The sequence below is a fragment of the Myiozetetes cayanensis genome, unplaced genomic scaffold (assembly GCF_022539395.1).
Source record: "Myiozetetes cayanensis isolate MyiCay16 unplaced genomic scaffold, myiCay2020 scf7, whole genome shotgun sequence".
NCBI classification, from domain to species: Eukaryota; Metazoa; Chordata; class Aves; order Passeriformes; family Tyrannidae; genus Myiozetetes; species Myiozetetes cayanensis.
The window spans coordinates 15,262,413-15,275,185 of record NW_026087964.1 but is presented as its reverse complement, the minus strand read 5'-3'; positions in this window follow the sequence as shown (position 1 = coordinate 15,275,185).

Sequence of the window (12,773 nt, the reverse complement as noted above, 5' to 3'; positions counted from 1 at the left end):
AATTAGCAGATACTGTAGTGACGATTCTCCTGATGGAAGTCATGATGTTGGACTTGCATTGATGGGGAGAGTCAGGCTCGTCGCTATCCAGCTGTCAGCATTGCACCTTATGTTGCCCAGAGCCCTGTGCAGAAGCTGAGAAATGCCAGTGATTACTGGACCAGAGGGTTTACATGAGCTAAGCCTCCACACTGGAGACCAACAGTCCTCCTTTTGTAGCTGTGATAATCAGAGTATGTATTTGTATTTGTAGTGGCTTTAGTAAGCCTCTTTTTTTTTTTTCCAGTGCTACCTCTAAAAAGCAATAGACTTAACACTGAGCATATACTGACTGGGGTACTTTCGAGAGCCTGTATCTGGGGTGGGGCATAATCTGTAAAGGAAGGAAAGCTGCCAGTTCCAGCACCCTGCAGCCCAGTATGGCCAGTCCACGTCCCTCAGCTCCCTCTTGATTCCTATTAGAGGGCATGTTTAGGCCAGAACACTTTTGGTAAGAGGACTGCTCCTCCCGAGGCTCGATTCCTAATGGTCAGAAACAAAGACATGACTACCTCAAATCATAGAATCATAGAGTGTTAAGGGGTTGGAAATGACCTTAAAGATCACCTAGTCCCAACCCCACCTGCCATGGGCAGGAACACCTCCCACTAGACCAGGTTGCTCAAAGCCTTATCCAACCTGGCCTTGAACAGTGCCAGGGTTGGGCCATCCACAAGCTCCCTGGGCATCCTGTTCCAGTGCCTCGCTACCCTCACAGTAAAAAATTTCTTCCTAATCTGTAACTTAAATTTCAATTTGTACCCATTACTATCATTACAGTTCCTGAAAAAGAGTCGCTCTCCGGCATCCCTGTAGGCCTCCTTCAGATACTGGAAGGTTTCTATGGGGTCTCCATGCAATATTCTCTTCCCCAGGCTGAACAGTCCCAACTTTCTCAGCTTGTCTTTGTAACGGAGGTGCTCCAGTCCTCTTACCAACTTTGTGGCCCTCCTCTGGGCGTGCTCCAACAGTTCCATGCCCTTCTTATGTTGGGGACACCAAAACTGGACACTGTCCTCTATGTGGAGTCTAACAAGAGCAAAGTAGAGGAGGAGAATCACTTCCTTCAACCTGCTGGCCATGCTCCTTTTGGTGCAGCCAAGGCTTTGGTTGGCTTTCTGGCCTGTGAGTGCACATTGCTGTGTTATAGTGAGTTTTTCATCAGTCATCACCCCCGTCTTTCATGCAATGCTGTGCTCTGTGACCCCTTTGAACGGCATCCATAGCCCCTAGAGTGCATATAAGGAAGCTGCCAAAAGTCCTTTTGACCTAAAAAGTATAGATAGTCTGAACCCTATAACATTTGAAAAGAGCTGGAGTGCTCTGCTTGGAGATGTGGGCAGCCATGGGAACTCCCCAGCTGGGCCTTGGCTGGGACACCTACCCCACTCACTGGAGAGCAGCAGCATCCTTGGAGCACTGCCCTTTCCTTTCCTGGGTTATGAGGCCACAGGTTGTCAAGCTATTTGTTTCTTCTGCTCAGCTTTAATGAATGTTGAGGGGATTTTTTTTCTGTTTGGCACACCTGGAAGGATGAAACACATCTCTCCTCCTCCAGAGGAGAGAGGAGACTCAAGCCTTAGGCTAAGACTCTTCCCTCAAGGCTTAGGAAATTCCCTGGGGCACCACTGAGAATAGATTTGTCATTTTCTTAATGAATGATGATCACAAAACTGTTCTGTGGGGGTGGAAGGTGGTGCTTGTAATGATATTTTAAAAATAGTAGCTGGAACTGCATAATTGCATTTCATGAAGGCCTTGATCCCTTGTTAAGGTGCTTTAAGAATATAGTGTCTCAAGGCTTTCATGGGGACAGAGGCAAATAAACGTCCTGTTTCTGTGTCTCCTTTGAATTTAAGCATGCCTGATTTGGGACTCTAAGTCTTGGGCAGTTTTGGGCATGGGCACCTTTTGAGCTTAGGACCCACCAGGGTTGGGCAACAAACAAACTGTTGAGAGGAGGCCACCTTACTATTGAAAACTAGGTTCTGTAGGTGAAACCCAAATTCCCAAGCTATGCAGCCTGTTTGACTTCAGGCAAAGCACAAGAAAGAATGCCTTAATCTTGCACCTCTACTTTGGGTTTTCTTTTTTTTCTCTCCAGCCTACCCTGAGCTAGTTGTTGTTACTGATCTATCCTCCTGCCTGCGGGAAGGAAGTGTCTTGTGCCCTCACTCATGTGGGCTTCAAGGTTCATCTGATACTTTACTGAGGTTTCAGTGCCCTGCACCCAGGCTGTGTACAGAGAGGTATTAGCTTACTTTCCCAGCCTGTCTTTTTTTCTTCAACTGAAAAGTACAACTTTTAAACTGCAGCTTCTAACATGTGCATTGCTCTAGATAAGATCTTGCTGACCATGTAGGAGACTTCTCAATAAAAGGAATTATGTTGTTGCAAGAGTATGATTTATGAGCATTGAAAAGTAGAAAAGGATCCTAGCACAGGAAATAGAAATCTGATATGAAGAAAAGAGATATTGTTTGGGTACACATTGAGAAACTTTGACATCCTTGTTACAGCTCTGGAGAAACCGGATCAGTTTAGCCATATGATCCAAAACATAATGGAGCGTCCACATTAATTTTAAAGACCTCAGTAAATCAATAAGTGTCTTGAAGGGTGAAACAAATGCCCTGAGCATGAATATACATCTTTATCTCTGCTAAGTTTCATACTAATCTAGCTGTGTTATAGAAATTGGTGAAGCAGCTGTCTCCAACTTAGTATCTACACCAGACACAATATATGACATATGTAAATCCACTGAAGAAACAGAATCATCTGGGAAGAAGAACTTCTCTGATCCTTGATTATAGATGTAACGGAAGAGTAGAACATAGAACTGAGCAGCAAGTCAGGTCTACCCTAAATAAGTGTGATCCTGAAAAAAAGACCAGAGAGGCAGATTTGGAAATAGGCTGCCTGGAAGAGACTTGCTAGAAGCACAGAAACTGTCTTTGTTTTCCTAATCCCTCCAGTGCCCAAAGGAACAGGCTCAGAAATTTTGTAGGAAACAGCATTGCATCAATTTCTCTTAAACAGAATAACTTGCAAAGCCTCCACATTTTTGGCCAGAAAGTCTTAGATTTGCTGCTTTGCAGCTGCTTCAGGATCAGCTTTTTAAACATTTCATAACTGCAACCTTTTTTTCCCCAGTTTATTCCATTTTATCAGGCTTGCCTAGAGCTGGTACATATTGTCACTCCTCTGCCAGGTAGGAACAGATTTGAAGCTTTGCAGGCTGGTGTCCTGTAGAGCAAGAAACCTGTGCTGCAGGAGTATGTTTTTAAAATGTCTTTGCTTTACCTGCAGGTGCTGTGTGTGTGTCAATACAGACAAAAATAGATTCAAGAAAATACCCTGTTGAACTACAAGCCGTCAACAGCACCTCATGGCTCCTGCTGCACAGACTCTAGTGCCGTCCAAGCCCTATTTTTGTGTTTGTAAATCACTGGCATGTACTGACCGCTGTGTGTTTATAGTTGCTTATTTAATGTTGGTAAAGATTGAAGAGAACAAAGGTGAAAATAGAGAAGTGCAAATGATTACTTAGTACCATTAAATTTACTGTCTTTTCTACTAATAGATAAGACAATTTCTGTCTAAAATATTTTTGACTCAGCTGTACACTATGGCAACAAAAAGACATTTTTAAGTCTTTCTGTTGTTTCCAAGTTCAGATGCTTTTTTCCACTGTTTTATTTCTTTTCTTCATATTAGGCAGTTCCAACATTTTCTCTTGTCTTTCCTGTTTCTCAATGTTCTTAATGAAAACTTCAGCAATAAAAGACTAATAAGAGAGAAATTTACACTTCAGATGGGATTTTATCATATATTTGTCATGCATTCCCAAATTCCTACCCCCAAAATCCACAAAGAGAAAGTTGTGATTAAAGCCTAGGGAACATAGCAGAAGATACAGCTGATGGTGTCTCCCAAACTTCACTCACATCTTAGCCAAATGGGAATAATACTTGGAATTAGCTGCGTAGGTGCTTATTTTCTAAGCTTCCTGCAGAAGTTGTTGCCTATTCTATTACTTTATTGTGGAATGACTAAACAGCTGTATTTTTGTTCCAGGGCTATTGCATAGGCTTAATGCTACTCATAAGACTATATGAGACACAGGAGGGCTGATGACACACAACAATCAGAGTCTTAAAACCTCACTGATAGACTCAAGAGTCAACCACCTACACTTTAACAGTTTTCTATTCCTGCCTAGTCATTCAAAGGCAGAGGACAAGCTTCTCTGTCATGGGGTGACAGAGGCAGTGTCACAGGTGCTGCACTTGGTGTCTTTAGGGTGGGTGCAGCAGCACCAGGCAGTGGTGGGCAATGGGGGCTTGACCTGACCTGCTTTTCCCTTTGCCAGTGTAGCCCATTCAACACAAGTGAGATAAACCCTTCCCTCACTTCCCTTGAGCACGGCTGCAGCATTTTGGCCCAACTGCCAGGAGCGCCCTTAGCTGGGCCAGGGGCCTTGTCCCCAGTGCTGTGGTTGGCATCACATCAGGACGCAGCAAGGCTTCACCATCCTGAACACGGCCCCTTAGCCTCTGACCTGTACTTTATGGGCTTCAGCTATCAAACCAGGGGTCCCAAGGAGTTAAACACAGATACAATTCCTTTCCTCATAGCAGGCTGGGGATTTGCGGAGAGGGTTCAGCCACAATGCTAAACTCCCATTCCAGCAGAAATGTCACGTTATTTACCTACTAAAACAATGCTCTTATTGCAAAGACATGTTAGGAGTGAAAATATGACAGTGTCTATTTTCAGGTTGTCATTGATCTTTAATTTGCTATGACCTGAAGGTTTTCCATGTAGTCAGTGCTTTTTGGCCAAAATATATGACTGCAGGGAAATGAGTAAATGAGTGCCAGAGATGTTCTTTTTTTCCTATGAAAAGACTGAAATTGCTTTGTGTAAATGTGTGGAAAATGCTGATATTTTGTTTCTATAAATACTTTGCCTCCTGCGTGCTGTATTTCATTTGTGCTGTTTCCTAGGAGTATTTGGCTTCTTATCACTTTTACGCAGGGTGCTGAATACAAATGAGCTACAGTTTACCCAGCAACCAAGCTGTGGAACATTTGTGGCTGTTGTGCATTTCCTGAGCAAGGGTAACTACTGAATGAAGCAGATTACCCTGTAGCCTTGCAAAACACTGAGGATTATAAAACATGCATTTAGTGGATAAATACACAGAGGAAAATGCACAGACAATCTCTGTTTCTATATATATGGACGTGTGTGTACATGAATATAATTGGGAGATGGAAAAAAAAAACAAAAAAAAACAACCAACAAACCCTGAAGTAATCCATCATTTTTAATGACAATTTAAATACAGGGAAGGCAAAACCACTCAAAGTTGCATTTCTTATTCTCAGTGATACCACCTACAACCAGGCTCCTTGTTTATGGAGTCCATAAACAAGGCTCCATTACCACAGACTCATGTGATCACAGGATGATTCACAAGAAACCTCAGATGACTAGTCCTACTCTGACCTGTGAGGTCAGACCAGGTTTGTCAGGGCTTGATACAACTGCCCTTGAAACCCCTGGGCATAGAGGCTGCACAGCCCCTCAGAGCAGCTGTCCCACGGTCTGATTGTCTCCCTGGGGAAAATCTTTTTCCACATTTCCAATCTGAACCTCTCTTGTTTCATCATCCGTTGTCTCTCATTCTCCTACCATGCACTTCTGTGAGTTAAAACCCTGGCCCTGCCTCTCTGATGACCAACCCATAGTTGCTGGAGGACTGCTGTTAGGTTCCACCAAAGCCATCTCTTCTTCAGGCTGTACAAGCCCAGTTTTCTTAGTCTGTCCTCAGAGGGAAGTTCTCCAGGCCCCAGACAGCCTAGAGGCCATCACTGAACTCACCCCAGTTCATCATCCTCTTCTTTTTAATTGAAAGGGGGGAAACTGGGCACAGGACTGCAGACATGGTCTCATTACTGCTGAGTAAATTAAGGGGTTTAATTAAGGTTTTAATTAAGGGTTTTAAATCAGTGGATTTAGTTACTCCCTTGACCTCCTGGCCATGCTCTCCTTAGTACAGCCCTGGTTACTCCTGGCCACTTTTACTGCCAGGGCACACTGCTGGATCATGCCCAGCTTGTACCCACTGACTTCCCCAGGTCCATCTGAGCAGAGCTGCTTCCCAACCAGTTGGGCACCAGTTGTGTTCTTATAAGGGATTCCTCTTGCACAAGTGCAGGATGTGGCATTAATCTGTGTTGAATTTCAGGAGATTACTGCTGGCCCATTCCTTCAGCATCTCCAGGTCCCTCTGGATGGCAGACCTGTCCTCCCATTCACTGAACATTCCCCCCGTTTGGTCTAAACTTGATGACAATGCACTCATGGTGTCATTGATGAAGATGTTAAATTGAACACGTGTCTGCTGCATTCCACTTGTTGCTGGTCTCCAGACATTGGATGGTCCATTTACTGCTACCCTTTGAGCCCAGTCATCCAAGCAGCTTCTACAGACCAGTTGTCCATCCATCCAGACCATAATATCCTCACTTAGGTGCAAGAATATCACAGGAGGTAGTGTCAAAAGCCTCACTAAAGTTCAGATAAATACCATCCATTGAAGACAGGCGCTCCTGGAGAACTCACGCCATGATTTTACCAGTGACCAAAGTTAGGCTAACTGGCTTGTGTTCCCCTGGTTATGCTTTTGGTCTTTTCTGAAGACAGGTGCCAAATTTGACCTCCTCCGGTTCTTGGGAATCTCTCTTGCTCCCCAGGACCTTTCAAAAGTGGTAGAAGAGTGACCTTACAAGGGCAGCAACCAGCACAGGATGCAGCCCATCAGGTCCCATGGACACCTATGGCCACGTTCTCTTGAGATTCCTGACTCAATCCTCATCCACTGCTGGTCTCCTCCTCCTCCCACCCTCTGCACTCCTGATGCATTTTGGCAGTGGGGTGAACCATTTTGGTAGGCTCTCTTTGCTGGGGAGGGAACAGCCTAGTAGATCCAAGAGAAAAAATATAAATTTTGTCAAGAACATTTTGGGTTCAAAACAATGAACAGCTTTTACAAGACTTTTTGAAAAATGTCAGGAGGTTTTCCACAAGTTGGGTAACTAACCATGGGCAGAGGAGGGATGGAAAAGTGCACTTGGAGTTACACGCTTAAAGTCATCATCCAAGTCAGTTTTAGCTTTTTCTCATTCAAAGCTGAGCAGCTGAGGTCCTCAGCCCTTCCCATGCATGTGCCACTTCTTTCACTGCTGAAGTGCACACCTGGATATGCCTGATCTTGTTACACTGGAGCATTTGTAGTGTCTCAAGTCAATTTAAATGAGTCTTGTTCAACTGCTTGACAAATGAAATACAGATGCATTTGGCATTTTTTTCCTTTGCTTAAATTAAACTCTAGTCAGTGACATAGTTAGCCAAGTTAGGCACAATGAGGTCATGATTATTGTAAGTTAATGGTCTCCGTATCACCTACTTAATACCTGGGGTTTTAAACCTTTGCTATTGTACACTGGGATAAGCTTTTCAGTGCACTGGATTAGGTTGTCTGTTGTAGTAAAATAGAAATACATTTTATAAATATAAAACATATTCTAGCATAATGTAACATAATGTAACATTATTGAACACAGAATAGTGTTTCACCTGGTAAAAATTAATTAGTTAACTAGAACATAATCAGTGAAAATACTACTTGCCTGCTGTAGCACAGAGGCTACCACATGTAGTTTTCATGGGATGGGGGTAAGAGAAAATTAAGGGAAAAACTCTCACATGGAAATGAGTATAAACAGCAGCAGAGGAGCCTCTTTCCATCCTGATGCTCTCCATGCCAACAAGACAAGTGGGAGAGCATCCAGCAAAGAGCAAACCACCTTCAGGCAGTTGCATTATGAAGAAAGAGCTGGCAAGAGAGCAGAAACTTCTACAAGTATTTCAGTATATAAATGCTGTGGTGGAAACGGAGCAGGATGGGGGAGAAAGGAGCACGCAGAGCTTGACTAAGCTCTAAGAGCACTTACCCTTTGGTCAGCACTGCCACTGCCCCTTCACACTTCCAGCAGCATTTAGCATGCCCAGGCTGCACAACAGACTGAAACCACACAGAAATTAGGAGGAAGATGAGAAAAATTTAGCAAAGACAGTACCAAATGCTATGCTGCCAACACCCAAGCTGCTCTGCATCTCTTTGGGTAATCTTAGATTGTTCTGTCTGCCATCCTTTGCTGAGAAAATAGAGCTTGACTTTTCTGAAATTCAGAAAATATTGCAGCACTTTTTAGCATCACTAAAGACTTGTCAGATTAAGCCTGACTGGTGTGTACAACCTACAAGCTGGGCAATGTCTGCCCAGTGATGGACATTATCTTAAGCTTCATCTCAAACATGCAGAAACCAATTTGAGGTCATTTTCAGGGAAATTTGGACTGCAGAGAATTGGTCCTCTTCTAAAATGTAGTGATCCTATAAGGGTGTTTTAACCAGGAATCCTGGTTTGAATGGCAAGGTTGGAAGTAGCTCCGTGCACATGAAATCAACAAGCAGATTTGGGGTGAAATGGTCAAGGAACTGCAGTTGATCAAATGGCAGTTGATAAAACCTGTTAGCTGATTGTATAATTTGTCTATAAACAAATATATACGAGGAAAAACCTAGCCTTCTATCTTAATAGTCCCCTGCCACGATTCCCACAAAGCCTGCTTTCCTTCTCCCATGGCCTTCCTGTCTCTGGGTTATCTGAAATTATGGGGTATCTAAGGGCTTATTTTCAAGTGCCTCTGGTTTTGAGGGGCTGCAGATTATCGAGTTTTGTCCAAACATGGAAAAAATACAGTAATTCAGGCCACACCCAGAAGTGTGGTTCTACCACACCAGCTGGAGGTACTTCAATTTCTTGCTCACCTGAAAAGCACAAAAATGGGGCACAGCTGGAAGGAGAGCAGTCATTGCATGAGATCACTGAAAGTGGTGTAGTGAGGAAGCACAGATCCTGCGTGGGTGAGAATGCTGCAGGGAGGGAGGGTGCAGAGGGATGTGGATACACAGCCTTCAGTCAGATTCCATTAATTTTGCTCCTCAAGGAAGAGTTTGCAGCTGCTGTGGTGTCTCAGGCATTCACAAGTGAAGATTCCTTCCATGCTGCTAATATACCACAAATACCTCTTCTCAAGAAGCCTTAATTGTAGGGTAGGACTATAGGTAAGGCTCTGTGTGAAAATCTCTGGAGCACCTCAACTTGTTCCACCTGTTCCTCTTTTACAGTGATTCCCCTGCAGGTCTGGGAATTTGGAGCCACCATGCATCCCTGCTGAAGTGCCCTTTGGAAAACATGAAAGCAAGGAGAGCACATGTGAGCAAGTCCTCTTTTTCTGGTATTACGTGAATAACCACCTTCACCACACATGGAATGCAGCACACCACTGGTGTAAGAGACCAGGGCTGGGGAGCAGGGTGTCACTGCAGAGGACATGCTAGCTCTCACAAAGTAGGATTTGGCAAGCTGTACTTCTGTTTGATTTCTGAGAATATTTTTTTAAAATAGTTTCAGTGAAAGCCCATCTTGTAGTGCTACATTTCAGCAAAGAAAATTGCTTCTGCACTTCTTTAAGGGAAAACTGCAGTAACACACCAGGTGTGTGATCTGGACCAGAAATATTCAGGAGTCAAAAGCAAAGGACATTTAATCCTGACCAAGCAGACTAAACATTTGGTACAAAAGCTGGAGTACGTTCAAGATAATAATACCGTGCTCTGCGTGTTGCAGTACATCTCCTCTAACAGTTGGAGTCCAAAAAGGTCACACCAACCATGAGTGAAGAAAGAAAGGAAAACACTCAGCAAGATGAATATTGCTCAGAGCATTAATTTTCCCACACCTTCTCCCCAGCAGGGTCACAAGCAATTAAGAGTCCTCATGGTGGGAACACTTCCACTGACATACTTTCCTCTCACCCACAATTTTTTTCAAATCTCTTACTTTGGGCAGGTGGTGGGGTGCGATCCAACAAAACTCATTTTTATTTGCAAATTAACCTAGAAATTAAATTTTCTCAGACAGAAGGCTGAAATGTTCTTCCCTTCCATACTTCTCACTTTGTATGGAGTGAGGTGATCAGCAGCTTTCTATCTACTACTGCCCACTTCTGTCAAGTTACAGGAAGAAATACAGTCAAAGCCTTTACATTAATATTTACTCAACAAAGCAGGTGTTTGTGAAAAAGGGATTGAGAAGCAAAAATGAGAACATATGAGAAAGGCCTTCTTGGTCTTGAAGAAATAGAGCAGACAACTTTCACATCAGGATATTTCTTTTAATATTTATGTGCTCCTAAAATGTTCATCTGATTCCATTTCTCTTTGCAATTCAAGATAAATACCCAAGATTTCAAAAAAGAGAAAGAGTCATTGTGTTAGCAGAAATGACAGTGATAACATCATAGATCACAGTGGTGAGATGTCTCAGCTGTAGTCACCTGGGAATCAGAATATTTTCCATTTAAGATCCACTTGGACGATCATGTGCACCGCTGTACCTATCTGTACATGTTGTGTCCCAAGGCACACCCATGTTCCTCTGCACACTGTTGAAAGGCATGGCACAGCCTTGGCATCTCAAGTGTCTGTTCAGGTTTTTGTATCATGCCCATTGACACCCTGTCTAAGTGCTTCTTCACTTGTGTTACCCATCTGAAATGCCATTTTGTCTATGGGAATTGGATAGCACAATCCTTCATATGCTGCTGACTGCCTTTATTTGTGGCACGACTTGAATGGATGCACCTGCAGGTCTACATAAAAAATCACCTGAGCCTATGAACTGGAATTTGAAGGAAATCTGCAAAATGCACATTTCAGTGTCATTTCTCATTCTTTGATGCTCTATATCAACACCTTTTTTCTTCTCAAAAAAGAGAGAGGATTTCATTTTTATACAAGGCTACTGCATGGATACAATAGATATCACTTTTTAAAGCAAACAATTTTTTTGATGTCCTTTTAAGGAAATTTACATGTGCCCATCTATACGCATATTTATATTTCTAACCCCCCAAACACCTGTTTTCTGTCATGTGAATTTTCCAAAACAATCACTCATTTTTAATAGCAGCAAGACAGGACCGTCTGCTGCATCCTGCTGGCGCTCCAGGCTCTCTCCTCAGCCTCTGATGAAGCCCTCACTCTTCGCACCTGCTCCTTCCTGCACAGTAACCCAACCCTGCTGCATCTGCCTTTCAGTCCACCTCATCCTCCTCCAGCTCATGAGGAAGGCTCCCTGACACTCTCAACACCTCCAGAGAAGGTGGTCCGTGCCTGGCAGCCCCTCACTGAGAGCAGCAGGGATGCTGCAGACTAAGCTGCACAGAACACTCCAGGTGGGGAGAGCAGGAGAAAATCCTCCTTCCTCTTCTGTGGGGAGGTGGAGGTGATCATCCAGTAAATTGCATTTAAATCAGTTAAATCAGAAAACACCTTGTCTGCAAAATTAATTGTGGGCAGTGCTAGCAGTACTTTTTCTTTTTGAAGTGTCCTGGGATTTTTGGATGTCTGCATGAAACAGTTTAGCATGAGTGAAAATTGAAAAACTGGAATCAGGGTCCATCAGGGTCCTAAACTCTTTGAGGTGAAATAGCTGTGTATCTTCTAGAGAAGGTGCCTTACATGCCAAAGTGGCATTTGTAGACATTTAAAACCTTGCACCAATATGAACCCTGGAACTGCATTTCTGACAGCATATTGAGAGTCACTTGCAAAGGGTGAATACACAAAAGGCTTCCCAAAGTGACATCCCTGGATGGCCACATCAGTCACGTTTCATGAAGAAATGTCTTGTCCTGTTCATGGGAACATCATGACTTCATTGAAGTTTTGGGAAATTATTGTTGGGCGTTTTCTATTTCATAGAATCATAGAATAAGTTGGAAGGAACCCACAGAGATCATCAAGACTTCCTCACAGGACTACCTAAAAGAAAACCATATGACCAAGTCACATCCAGATGCTCCTTAAACTCTATCAGGCTTGGAGCCATTACCACTTCCCTGGGGAGACTGTTTCAGTGACTGACCATCCTCTCAGTGAAGAACCTTTTCCTAATGGCCAATCTGAACTTTCCTTGATGCAACATTATTCCATTTCCTTGTTTCTTATCACTGGACTCCAGAAAGAGAAGATCAGCATCTGCCCCTTTGCTGACACCTTGAGGAAGTTGTAGATTGCATTGAGGTCACCCTTCAGCCTTCTCCAAGCTGAACAAACCCATGGACCACAGCCATTCCTCATAAGTCTTGCCCTCGAGATCTTTCACCATCCTGATTGCCCTCCTCTGGACACAATCTAATAGCTCTATATCCTTTGAGCCCAACCTGTCAGTCAGTTGCTCACCCAGTGTATTACAGACTTGTCTAGCTCTGTGCTCAATATTTTGTCCAGAATGATACTGTGAGAGACAGTATAAAAATTTATTGATTTCTGGTAACGTTCTTGCATTATTTTATTCTTTTTCCTGGCACTTACAGTGACCTCAGGATAAAGCACCAGTGACCCAGTTGGAAAAGAACGACAGGAAATTCCAGCAGCTTTCATGGTTCACAACAATTTCTATCTGCTTGCCAACGAAATAAACATCCTTAGATTATTGTGGTTGTAGAATTAAGGTGCAGATGTGGTGCATAATAGCTTCTGCAAAGAGGTGTATTACACAAATCATTAAAATCACTGAAAAGATAAAA